At 40.8% G+C, this 12,642-nt stretch overlaps 1 protein-coding gene across 6 annotated transcripts in view; it reads left to right on the forward strand.

Moving 5' to 3' along the window:
- Positions 1-12,642, forward strand: part of LOC108430283 (arginyl-tRNA--protein transferase 1) — a 172,927-nt gene that overhangs the window by 87,290 nt on the left and 72,995 nt on the right. The window lies entirely within an intron of this gene.

The raw sequence follows: 12,642 nt of genomic DNA on the forward strand, positions 1-12,642 counted from the left end.
TCTAACGTTGTGGCTCAGTTTCTAACGGCGTGTCCTTCAAAGACTGAACTGAAATGAGACGGTCTGCTCTACAGTGAATTTCCTATTTGTGTCACGGCACCGCTGTTCACGCCCTCACCACTGCTTCAGATTCTGTTTAAACCCAATACTTACATTTAAAGTGTCTCCTCAGCTGTCGTTTTCTCCTCTGCTGACTACGCCATGTTCTCGAATCCTCAACGGCACACAGTGGATCCTTCATTGCTGTGGAAAAGAAGACCACATTTCTCGGCCGCTTATGAAGGAACCTTCTAAACAGGACAACCTAGTCGCACCACTGTGATGATCGGCCTTCAAATGAAGCCTCTGAATGATGCAGCCTCTGAATTGGGACACAGCTTAAAACATTTTTTTCTGCCCAAAGTTGCAATTATATGCAATTGGGGTATGAACTGAGGTCTGGATCTGGGCTAAGAAGACCAGCACTTATTTTTTTTTAATGGATTTGGATTGACCCACAATTATTTGTGGTTGTGATGTCACAGCACTTCACAAGCTCAATGTTGTTAGCTAAAATGTCCCTCCTTTAAATGTTGTTAATAGACTATAAGACTATAATAAAAATTTCAGCACTCTTTCAAGTTGCGATATTGATATAAAATTGCTTAATCTTTCAGCCTTATGCTTACCTATTACCTAACTACAAACCAAAACCATTGTGAATATAATTTGTAATAGAAATGTTAAGAATGAAACATAGAATAGAATAATATAGAATATAGAGAATTATATAGAATATAATAATAGAAGCATCTCGTACACTGTAGCGATAGTGTTTAAATGTGTTATTTTAGGAGAATAATCATGCCACACAAGCACATCATTCTACCATCCTTTTTTGTTTATTTCAAATTTTATTTTTTCCGGTGCTCATCATTTTAACACTGTGCACAGTGCGCTCACTGCTCCACCTCAAACTCCGCCTGCAAGCACAGCCATTGGGTCACGATCCTGAACTGAACGCTGACATTTTATTGGCTCCCTTTTGAAACACCTGCCTGAATTAGGGTGTGTTTCATGTAAATGATATGTAAATTATGTGCTGGTAGGCTGGCGCTTGATTTCACGCACTGAAGCTAATTCATCATTTGCATTTGCATACAAGTCCCGACGAATTTCCATGTGTGACGAAAGGTTAAAAAATGGGACGGAAATTAGTTCATACGTCATTTGAAGCTGTCAGGTCTGATCAGCCAGGGCCGCTGTCCTGCTGTAGTGCTGCACATACGGCTGAGAGTCAGACTGTGATTGCTGTAAAGCCCAAACATCTGCTGTTGGGGATTCCACCTCGTATAAGTGGATGTGATTCACTGCCACTGTTCAGCCCACTGATGAATTATGAGGGTGGATCTCATCCCTGAGTCTCATTTATAAAACATTTATTTGCATGGATTGGATTTTAAATCACTGTGCAAAAGTCTGAGACCAGCCTTTGTTCCTTTAATTATAAGATGATATTTAGTACAAGTTATTCAAATTTCAGTGTCAGGAAATAAAAGACAACAAATATTTGACAGAAAGATACACAGCAGCTAAAGCTAATCTCAGGAGGATGGGTTCCACTTTTAAGTCTAGGTTCCTCTCAGGGTTTCTTCCTATTGCTGGTATAATAACTGCACTATTTATACGCACAGACCTTAATCTGTGTGCGCCTTATGTCACTTTATTGTTAATTTCAGATACCTTCACGCATTTCCTGTTTGTCTATTTAATGTTATCACTACATTATGGGAACTAGTCTCTATATGTCCTGTACATATTTTAGTACGAACAATAAAGCTGACTTAAAGACTTGAAGCCTTAGACTCATGCTAGGCATTCACTACACGACTCTCAAAAGCCTAGCAGATTTCTAAAACTTAATCTCTGTTTGTCACCGCATTTCTTGTCTGTCGTGAGGCACTCAGGCTAAACGACAGAGCAAAGAATAACATACAAAACAAATTTGGGCTCCAAATAAGTACTCAAACTCCCAGAATTCCTCAGATCACATGGCACAACACAGCACTGGATTTGTCAGCTCTTATCTACCTGTGTTTTACTCGCAAATTGGGCTTAAAATCTGGCAAAAAATGATTTAGTGTAGGCCCAGTCTTAGGGAGTCTTTCCTTGCCACAGTCACCACTGGCGACAGTCATGGGGCCTTGATCTTGCAGTAACGCTGCTCGCTTATTTCTGGTACCACTGTCTGTTTTCGCACATGCTCAAACTGAGAAATCGAAAAGAAATCAGAGTAAGAGTTTACAGCACTGAGAAATCTGATTACTGACCTAAAATCCAGCCTCTTTGTCAGACTTCTTAATCAGATTTCTAGATCGGAGTTGGATGGTGTTTACATGACTATTTGAATAATCAGATATCTGCAGAAGTATGATCAGATTATTGAGTGTGTGTAAACACACTGAGTGGTTTTAAATATGTTTTTAACAGTCGTCATCATTTGGCCCTCAGTTTCGTGTGTTTTGGCCTCTCCCTTCAAACTGAGATGTGTCTGGTCTTGTGTGGCTGGAAACAACTGCCTGGTGTCCTTGGAAAGAGGACCACAGAGGGAACAGATTTTCCTATAAGGACTTTGTGTCTGCCCGGTTTTAAACAGCGGGTCTAAATCTGATCCAGTTCAGAATGGGCTTTAGTGCGGAGCCTGGTCTGAGCTGAATGCGGTCAGTGAGGCACCAGGTGACCTGAGGTCTGTGTTTGTTTGCATGTTTACAGTGTTCGTTGGAAATTACAGTAATGCGTGCTGATTTATTACGGCAATTACCATCAGATGTGGAGCACTGAGTGAACGCTGTGTGGTGAGCGCTGTGTGAGCATCTGCGGTCTGAAGCGTAAACAATGACATGGTTTGAACTTTCCGTACGAGGTCAGGAGTGAACCGGAGTAATTTTAGCCTCTCGGTTAGCGTGTGGCTAAACACCACCCCCCCTCTGGCATGTTCCTGTCCCGCCCCCGCTCAAAGAGGCGTTGGGGAGCCTGTTTCTATTTGGCTTTGTTAAAGGCCGTTTTATTGGCCTGCGATGTGTCTGTCCTGAGGGGAAGCGCTCGTTAACAGCGCTGTGGTGTAATTAGTCGTCAGAGCTTTATGGACATCGGGTACCACTTTCACCACATAACCTCAATACCTCTCTCTCTCTGTCTCTCTCACTCTCTCCATCTCTCACTTACACTGTGTGTATGTTTGTATATATCTTTCTTACTTCCATCTGTCTCCCCGTTTTTATTTCTGTCTGTCTATCTATCTGTCTGTCTGTGTGTCTGTCTCTTTATCTGTCTATGTGTTTGTCTGTCTGTGTATCTTCCTCTAAGACTCCCTCTGTCTCCTCTCTTTCTCCTTCTCTTCCTCTGTCTCCTCTCTTTCTCCTTCTCTTCCCCTCTCTCTTTCTCTTTGTTTCTCCACCTGGCTCTTTTTGTTTCCTATTCTCTTCATGTCGTTCTCTCTCTCCACTCTTTCTCCATTTCTTTATCTCACTCTCTTCCACTCTTTCTCGGTCTATCTGTATCACTCCATCGTTTCTCTCTTTTTCTCCCTCACTTTGCTTCCCCCACCACTCTCTGTCTATCTCTCTCACCCCCTCTCTCTCCATCTCTTGTCTCCTCATTGTTTTGCGTTTACTCTCAACTCCGCTGTGGTGATAGTGTTTAGGAGTGAGCAGAGTGATCTGACTCGGCCGTGTGCTGTTTGCACTCAAATCTGCGTGATGTTATTCTGACATCATCCCAGATGGACACATCGGTATTGAAATCTTAGCTCAGCGTGTCTGGCTAACCCTGAGAGAGCGGAGATCTGCGGGACAGCGGCGGGATGCTAACGGAGCGTGGGTCAGGCTGTAAGACTGGCAGCATCCGTAATCCGTCTCCGATGTTTCTGCGGCAGGTTAAACGAGCCAGCACTGATTGCTCTGGTAAACGGCGGGTGTGTTTGTGTGTCTATGACCCCAACATCCAGTGACGTTTCCTCTTTTTCTGATTGACCGAGAAAGACCTTCTGACCTAAGTCATCTCATGTGTCTGCCGTTACAGTGCTGTGCAGAAGTCAGACACCACCCTTCGTTCATTCAGCTTCCAGTCAAAACATTGAGCACAAGAACAGGAGTCTAAAAACTGATTAAAAGCTACAGAGAAAACCGGACTCCTAACAACCACCTGGAAGAGCTGGTTGACCCTAAAACTGCCCCCGTCAGATAAACAGCACTGAAAGCTTTCATCTTTGAGAGAGGAGAAAATCAAGCTGCTTCAGATCTGAAAACATCCACAGGTGTTTCTGTCCATCCTTCCACTGTGAGAAGACCACTCAGCTCTGTGGGTCTGAAAGGACGTGTAGCTGTTCAAGAAGAACCTCACTGAGAAAAGGAGACTGAGGAGCTTGTTGTAACAGTTGCTAGAAACTGTAGTAAATCTATGCAAAACACAATTTATTCAATACAATTTTGTTTTTTGAACAAAATAAGCTCTCCTAAACACATACAATTATAGTCCTCAAAATAAAATCATCCAGAGGAGGATGGGTTCCCCTTTTTAGTCTTGGCTTCTCTCAGAGTTTCTTCCTCTTGTTTTCAGGAAGTTTTTCTTGCTACTGTTGCCACTGGTGACGCTCATGGGGGCTCGGACTGGGTTTATTTGTAAAGCTGCTTTGCGACAGTGCCTGTTGTAAAAAGTGCTATGTAGATAAACTTTGACTTGACTTAATTAGTGAAAAGAGGTCGAATGTGGCATATTTATTTTTCAGCACAATGCAGTTGAAATATGTGTATACATATCGCTGTTGCTGAAAGGAAACCTCTTATCTCTGAAAGGGTCACTTTACAGGACAAGGAAAAAAATCTACTTTACTTTTAACACAAGTCAATGGAACCAGACATTTTCCCACATCATTTGGGGTCATTTATTTTAGTTCATTCATCATGAAATTTACACGCAGTGTAAACGACAACAGGCATTTTCAAATAGTCAGAAACTGAAAAATAACAAAAATGAAGATGCAATGTTTTCTTAAGACAACAGTGATATGTAGCATGTTTTTAATGATTCTTGATTGTACATGGAGGAATATGAGTTTCTCACAAACCTCACTTTGGGGGTCTTAGTTGTAACAGCGTGTGAAACTAACCCCCTCGTGAGGAGGCTGTACTTTAGCCTGGCTAGCTCTCACTATTAGCTGTTTATGTGTGGTAAAATGGTGCTATATATATATATATATATATACAGCCGCCAAGAAGGAGATTAAAGTGATGTAGGAGAGACGTCTGTGGCTTTAACTCCGTAATTAGAAACAGCGAAAATATGTTTTGAGAAAAGCAGCATTTGATTAAAAGAATACCTTGCCTACTATAAGCATGAGAGTGGATCTGTTATGGTTTGAGGTTCATTTAATCGTATATGATTAACTGTGCATCATCATATGCATAAAAATGAGTAACACTTTAGAATAAGACGCCATAATAAACAACAACGTCATAATAGTCTAATAGTTTGCCAATTAGAATCATTAACAATTCACATTTATTTTTTTTTATGGTAAAAACCATATCAATAATTACAGCTCATTAATGATTTCGTTATCTGATACTCATAAACTCAATTTATTACGTATTAGTTGCATAAAAGCTTCCATTTTTGCTGTATTGATACTTTGTAATGGATCAACTTCCGTAATTCATTAAGTGCACTCACACAAATTTTGATTCTTCTGAACATTTAAAGAACCCTTTGCATGATTAATGTAACCTGGGATTATTTCTACAGTTCATTTCATAGTATGAGATTAATGTAACCTTGGATTATTTTTAGAGTTCAATTCATGGTATGGGACTAATGTAACCTGGGATTATTTCTACGGTTCTGTTTATAGTACGGGATTAATCTAGCCTATGGTTATCTCTGCTGTGCTTTTTTTATAGTATGGGATTAACATAACCTGGGATTATTTCTACAGTTCAGTTTATAGTGTGGGATTAATCTAGCCTGTGGTTATCTCTGCTGTGTATTTTATAGCATATCACTTCAAAAAAAATATGCAGTTTGTCCAAACTTTTGCACCTCAGCACAATTGTTTGTGTTTGTGAATTGAACAGTTCTGTTTTTTTGTTTTGATATTGTGCAGTTAAAGATGGAGGAACGTTAACTCCACCCGTTTTCAGTCAGTCTAACACCGTCCTGCTCTGTGAATGAGTAACAAAGACACACATAGAGTGCCAGGCTGCCATATGTTTGTGATTTGGGCCCCATTTAATGCCCTGGTGTTTTCATCCCCCCACCTTGTCTTCTTATGTATGTTTTTCTGGTCGTCACAGTGGCAGGAGTGTGGTCATTAGGCCGTCCAGCGAGGTGACGCATGGGTCAAAGTGCTGAGATTTCTCCCTCTGAGGTCACGGCTAACCAAACACAGGCACAAAGATAGTGCTTACTTTGAAACCGTGAATGGTTAATATTTAAATTACACACACTGAACAATTCATACTGATTGTCTATGACTTGAGATCAAAAGCTTTCGATAATATATCATAATCGCTCTGGACGAAAAGTGTGACAGTGGAGCCTTAAAATCTTTCAGCAGCTCTTTGCCTGCCTGGTTAGCTTTGCGCTGAAAGCCGCTTCCATCAGCGCGAACCTGGTCCTGACAGAAATAAAGGGGCACCTTGTCATGAACGGAGGAAATACCAGCATTTTGTGACTTCGCTACCACAAGCCAGCCTCGTCTCGGTTCTCTCGCTGAAAACACGTCTCCCAGAAAGCACTAATCGCGCCTGATGGCCGGTCTGAGGCAGCCCGCTTCATCTCAGATGTCCTTTAATGCGCGCTCGTGTGTTTTAACAGCCACTTCAATAGCTTTACCAGTGAGCCTGTTTGACAAGCAGGCTGTATGAAAATAATTAGCGCACACATGTGGAATGCACTTTCGTTCCTGGTAGGAAATGCGGGGGGGATATATGTGGTGACCGCTTTCCAGGAGGTTGGGCAGCGCTAGCGCTGTGCCAATTTCAAGAATGGTCCGGTGTGTTTTGGATGGGGCCTCAGTGATTTGTGGGGTTTTATATCGTCAAAAAACAAAATAATGTTCAGAGTTCTGCACTTCAGGTAGGAACATGTGTGTCGGCTTGATTTGGGTCACAAAGAATACAAGTAAACACTTTTCTGAGGAATTTCAAACTTCAGAAGAACAGCAAAGACTCATTTACAGCAAAATATGACCTGGTCTTATTTTTATGGCTCTTTTCATAACATTGCATTAATATAATCTGGGATTGTTTTTAGTGTTCTATTTAGATCACAGGATTAGTATAACATGGGATTATTTCTACAGTTCATTTAAAAGAACAGGATTAATATAACCTGGGACTATTACTACAGTTTGTTCCGTAGTATGGGATTAATATAACCTGGGATTATTTATACAGTTTGTTTTATGGTATGGGATTAATATAGTCTATGGTTATTGCTACTCTGTGTTTTATAGTATGGAATTAATATAACCTGGATTTATTTCTACAGTTTGTTTTATAGTATGGGATTAATATAGTCTGGGGTTATTTGTACAGTTCAGTTCATAGTGTGGGATAAATACACTCACTGCCCACTTTATTAGGTACACCTTGCTAGTAAAAGGTTGGACCCCCGTTTGCCTTCAGAACTGCCTTGGTTCTTCATGGCATACTTTCAACAAGGTGTTGGAAACATTCTTCAGAGATTTTGTTTGGTTATTTGAGTTACTGTTGCCTTTCTATCATCTTGAACCAGTCTGCCCATTCTCTGACCTCTCACATCAGCAAGGTATTTTCGTCCACACAACTACCGCTCACTGGATATTTTCTCTTTTTCTGACTGTTCTCTGTAAACCCTAGAGATGGCTGTGCATGAAAATCCCAGTAGATCATCAGTTTCTGAAATACTCAGACCAGCCAGTCTGGCACCAACAACCACGCCATGTTCAAAGTCACTTAAATCCCCTTTCTTCCCCCATTCTGATGCTCAGTCTGCACTTCAGCAAGTTGTCTTGACCACCTCTACATGCCTAAATGAGTTGCGGCCGTGTGATTGGCTGATTAGATATTTGTGTTAACAAGCAATTGAACAGGTGTACCTAATGTATAGCCTATGTATATTTCTGCTGTGCGTTTTTCTAGTATGGGATTAATATAATCTGGGGTTGTTACTACTATTTGTTGTATAATATGGGATTAACATAAACTTGTGTTATATGTACAGTTCATTTTATACCTCTAGATTAATCTAGGGTTATTTTTGTGGCTCTTCTATATACAATGAACGTGAAGTTCTCATTTTTAAATTTTATATATATATATATATATATATATATATATATATATATATATGTATAAATTATATTATAATAATAGTAATAATAAACGTCGTTAATAATAATAACAAACGTTGTTTGTTTTACAACACAAGATTAATTTAACCCAGGATTATTTGTTAGATTTTATTGCACGACATTAATAAAGCTTTGTTATTTCTGCAGTTTTATTTCTCGATCCTACCTACGTGTTTAAAACGAATCCTGTCCAAATTGTACTTGGATTTTTTGCTGAACTGTTCCTGTAAGTGCATGTTGTTTTTAATTTGGCTGGTGGAGAGTGGTGGTGGTATGGTCAGGCGGGCTCTCAGGGCGCAGGATTAGCCGCCCGGCTCCCCGGTGGCGTGATAACGAGCTGCGTTCCAGCAGAGCTAACCGGGCCCAGATGGGCCGAGGGGCCACGGAGGAGATCCCGTTACCACAGTGTGCCAGACCGCCCCCTTCCGCCAGGCTGTTTGAAGTCACAGGGGTAAAACCTGAGTGAGAAGTCCAGCCCACCCCCACCAATAAGCTACTTGATTAAAAAAGCCCGGAGTGAAGGCTTGAGCTGGTAATGAGCTTTTACACTGATGGGATTCTGAAAACATTGCAGACATGGTGAGCGTTCATGTCAAACAGCGTCACCGCAGAAGATGAAAACTGTTTGTGTCTGATAGAAATACAGTGTCACCCCCCCCCCCATCTCCCCCCATCCCCCCCCATCTGTCTCGCTCGCTCTCACTGTTTCTCTCTCTCTTTTTTTAGTACGCATAAGCCAGAAAGCTGGGTCCTATTACACCCCCTGCCTGTCGCATTTCAGTTTGGAGATTGATTTTGTTCATGCAGGGACTTTTATTAAAATGCCTCTCCCCCACATCTGTGTGGCTCGAGTAGACGCCCAGTACACACAAGCAGAAGGTCTGAGCCCACATTTGGGAGCTATTAGCAAGGGCTACTGTATAGTCCTTGTTGGTGCTGCACATATGCAGCTTCTAAACTTATCTGCACATTCATTCTTTCCTGCGCTCTACAAACACACAGGCCTTGTTTCAAATCTGCATCTCACATACAGCCTCATATTGGCTGAACTGTGATCCTGGTTCCTGATATATTGAAGAACATCAGTAAAAAAGTTTTATCACCACTGACTTTAACACCACTGACCAGTGGTGAAGAGTATCAAAGTAAATGTAATTAGTTTCTGTACTTAAGTAGTTTTTTTTTGTGTATCTGTACTGAAGTTTTTCCATTTTGTTGACTTTTTACTTTCACTCCACTACATTTCAGAGTCTAATATCTGGCTTTTTCCTCCACTACATTTTGAGAAATCTGTTGTTTCCTTTTGGCTTCTGTGTGTATAAAAACGTAACATGTCAAAACGAAAGAAGCGCAAAGCAAGAACACCAATCAGGGCACATCGGTCACTTTGTTTTGAGCTTGTTTTGACCTGTTGGTCATATCGACCCAGTGCAGCACACAGTTCAACATCAGCACAGCGGCGTAAAATTTTGGGGGAGTCTGTTCAACATAAATGATGAACTAACCTAACTTTGTGTAAATAGAGCACAATATAGAAATATGTCCACATATGCAGTCGTGACTGACGCGGCTTTTTTCTGAATTTATACAAACACCATTTCATTTTATAGTAAATTAGTTTGGGCTGGTTTATGTTTATGAACAGAGACCTACAGATCAACATAGTAAAGGAAACTAAAAATAAAAAGTCATTTTACTAATCCTGTCTCCCTTCCTCGAAAACACCATCTTGTCTTTTTCCACACAGTTTTCTTTATATTTCTGTAACACTGCTGACAAAAAAAGGCAAAAGTACTATCATTAAAGTAACATTTATTTTAGTTTTTTTAAATAATTGTAACATAGAACAGATAATTTCATGTTATTACAGTGTTTTCAATTAATGATGTAGTTCCAACCGGCAGCCCATTAATGCTACATTTTATGTTTGTTTTCTTTATTTTGTTTTGCTTTCTTTTGTTTATTTTGGTTTGTTTTGTGTTTTGCTGACAGACTGTGGTGACTGTAGCCCTCTTGACGGCTGAGACAGTCTTTCTGTGACAGAATGTAAACTAATTTATAAGAAATATAAGATTTTACTAATCATGGAGTTTTCCTTCCTCAGAGATTTCCATTTGAAAAGACCATTTTGTTTTTTCTCCATTGTTTTGTTACTAATTTTTATAACACAATTTTTTAGATGTTTTTACAATTTAACTTCCTTAAATAATGTAGTTTCAGCCTGATGTTTGGTTTGGGTTGGTTTGTTTTGGTTTGGTTTTGGTTTGGTTTGGGGTTTGGTTTTGGATTGGTTTGGTTTGTGTTTTTCTGACTGACTATGGTGACTGTAGCCCTCTTGTTCAAGCATGGCATGTTTTGTTAATGTTTTTTTATTATGTTTTATAAGTTAAGTGAATTTGTTTAGCACTGAAGTAAATCAAGTCTGAAGTTTATTTTACAAGCAAAACAGCACTAATGTGACCACACCAGTAATAGAAGTAATTCATCAGATTGTGCTGGGCAGTGCTCGAGGGAAAGCTATGGATAGTTCAAAAAGCAGCAAACTAACAAAAGCAGCAGCTTGGTGAAGCTCCAGTTCTCCTCGAGAGCCTCCACTGTAACAAGGATCTGTGAGCTGCAGAACCAGAATGAGAGGCTACAATCACGGAGGAGATGAACCACTACTTGGACATTGAGTTCTCCTCATATTCATATTAACGGATCATCATTACAGGCTCTAACAGTCACTGATGTTCATGGTTCTCTATGATTCACTTCTAACAGTAGTTCTTGTGTTACTTTTTGCCATCTGGTGTCGACCAGAGGAGGATGGGTTCCTCTTTTGAGTCTTGGTTCCTCTCATGGGTTCTTCCTCTTGCTTATAGGGAGTTTTTAGTGCCACTGTAACTCTTGGCGATGCTCACTGGGATCCATATTTTCTGTAAAGCTGCTTTGGAATGATGCCTGTTGTAAAATGTACTGTAAAAATAAACTTGGGCCTAATCCCATTTCTTCTTTTTATCTTTTCCCCTTATTTTTGAGTGTCCCTTGGAACTGAATTGCAAGGGTCAGTGGTTGAGATCTTCCATGAGAAATGGAAGAACCCTCAAATAAAAAAAGCATCACTTCATTAACAGCTGCTAGCTCTGCTCAGTAGGCGATCCTGCCCGTCTGCAGTGACGGCAGAGGAGGGTAAAGTTCAGCTCCTCACTGCTGGGCTTTAGTTACATTTAGGGCATCATACGCCTTCAAAGAGGGGGGCAATTATTTATTATCACCCACCCCTAATTTTTCAGTGATATGAAGCTGAAGTCAGATATTCCCCAGCTTCTTCTGATGTCTCAGGTGCCAGAATGTAACTACAGCACCATTTAAGGTGGAACAGGAAATTTACCTAGCCACCGAGACATCAGCACTACAAGCTACTAGCTACTTTTTTAATCCCACAAATGGGGAAATTCCACCTCCACATTTAACCCATCCGTGAAGTGAAACACCACATACACACTAGTGAATACACACACACTAGGGGTCAGTGAGTACACTAGCCCGGAGCAGTGGGCAGCCCTAACCACGGTGCCCAGGGAGCAGTTGGAGGTGTTAGGTGTCTTGCTCAAGGATACCTCAGTCATGGACTGTTGGCACTGGGGATCGAACCGTCACAGGGCCATTTCCCTAACCTCCAGCCCAAGACTGCCCTTTTTTTTTTTTATGCTTGTTATGCAATACACTGATACAATGTTAAACTAAGATAACAGAATGGTTATGGTAATTTATTCCTTTTTTCTGATATCACTCTGTTTGGAGGGTCATGTAGCCCAAACACTTCACATCCCCTTCTTTCTCAGCAAGAACTGGGACACCCCACCCCTAGAAGTGAAGTGTGTGTATCATGTGCAGACAACACAACACACAGTGTGAAATCAGCTGGTTTTCAGGATGAAACCACAGATGGTTACATTTCAGGGTGTATTCATCATAAAAGTTTGTGTGTCAGATTTTACTTTTACAGTGCTCCTGGACACAGACTGATCAATCCTGTTGCAGCAGCACATTCCAATAACACATATAACGGTGTTATAGACAGAGTATATGTGTAGAAATTTTAATCTCTCTCTCTCTCTCTCTCTCTCTCTCTCTCTCTCTCTCTCTCCCTTTCTCTCTCCCTTTCCCTCTCTCTCTCTCTCTCTCTCTCTCTCTCCCTTTCTCTCTCCCTTTCCCTCTCTCCCTTTCTCTCTCCCATTCCCTCTCTCTCTCTCTCTCTCTCTCTCTCTCTCTCTCTCTCTCTCTCT

This window comes from Pygocentrus nattereri, chromosome 5 (genome assembly GCF_015220715.1).
Source record: "Pygocentrus nattereri isolate fPygNat1 chromosome 5, fPygNat1.pri, whole genome shotgun sequence".
Taxonomy (NCBI): Eukaryota; Metazoa; Chordata; class Actinopteri; order Characiformes; family Serrasalmidae; genus Pygocentrus; species Pygocentrus nattereri.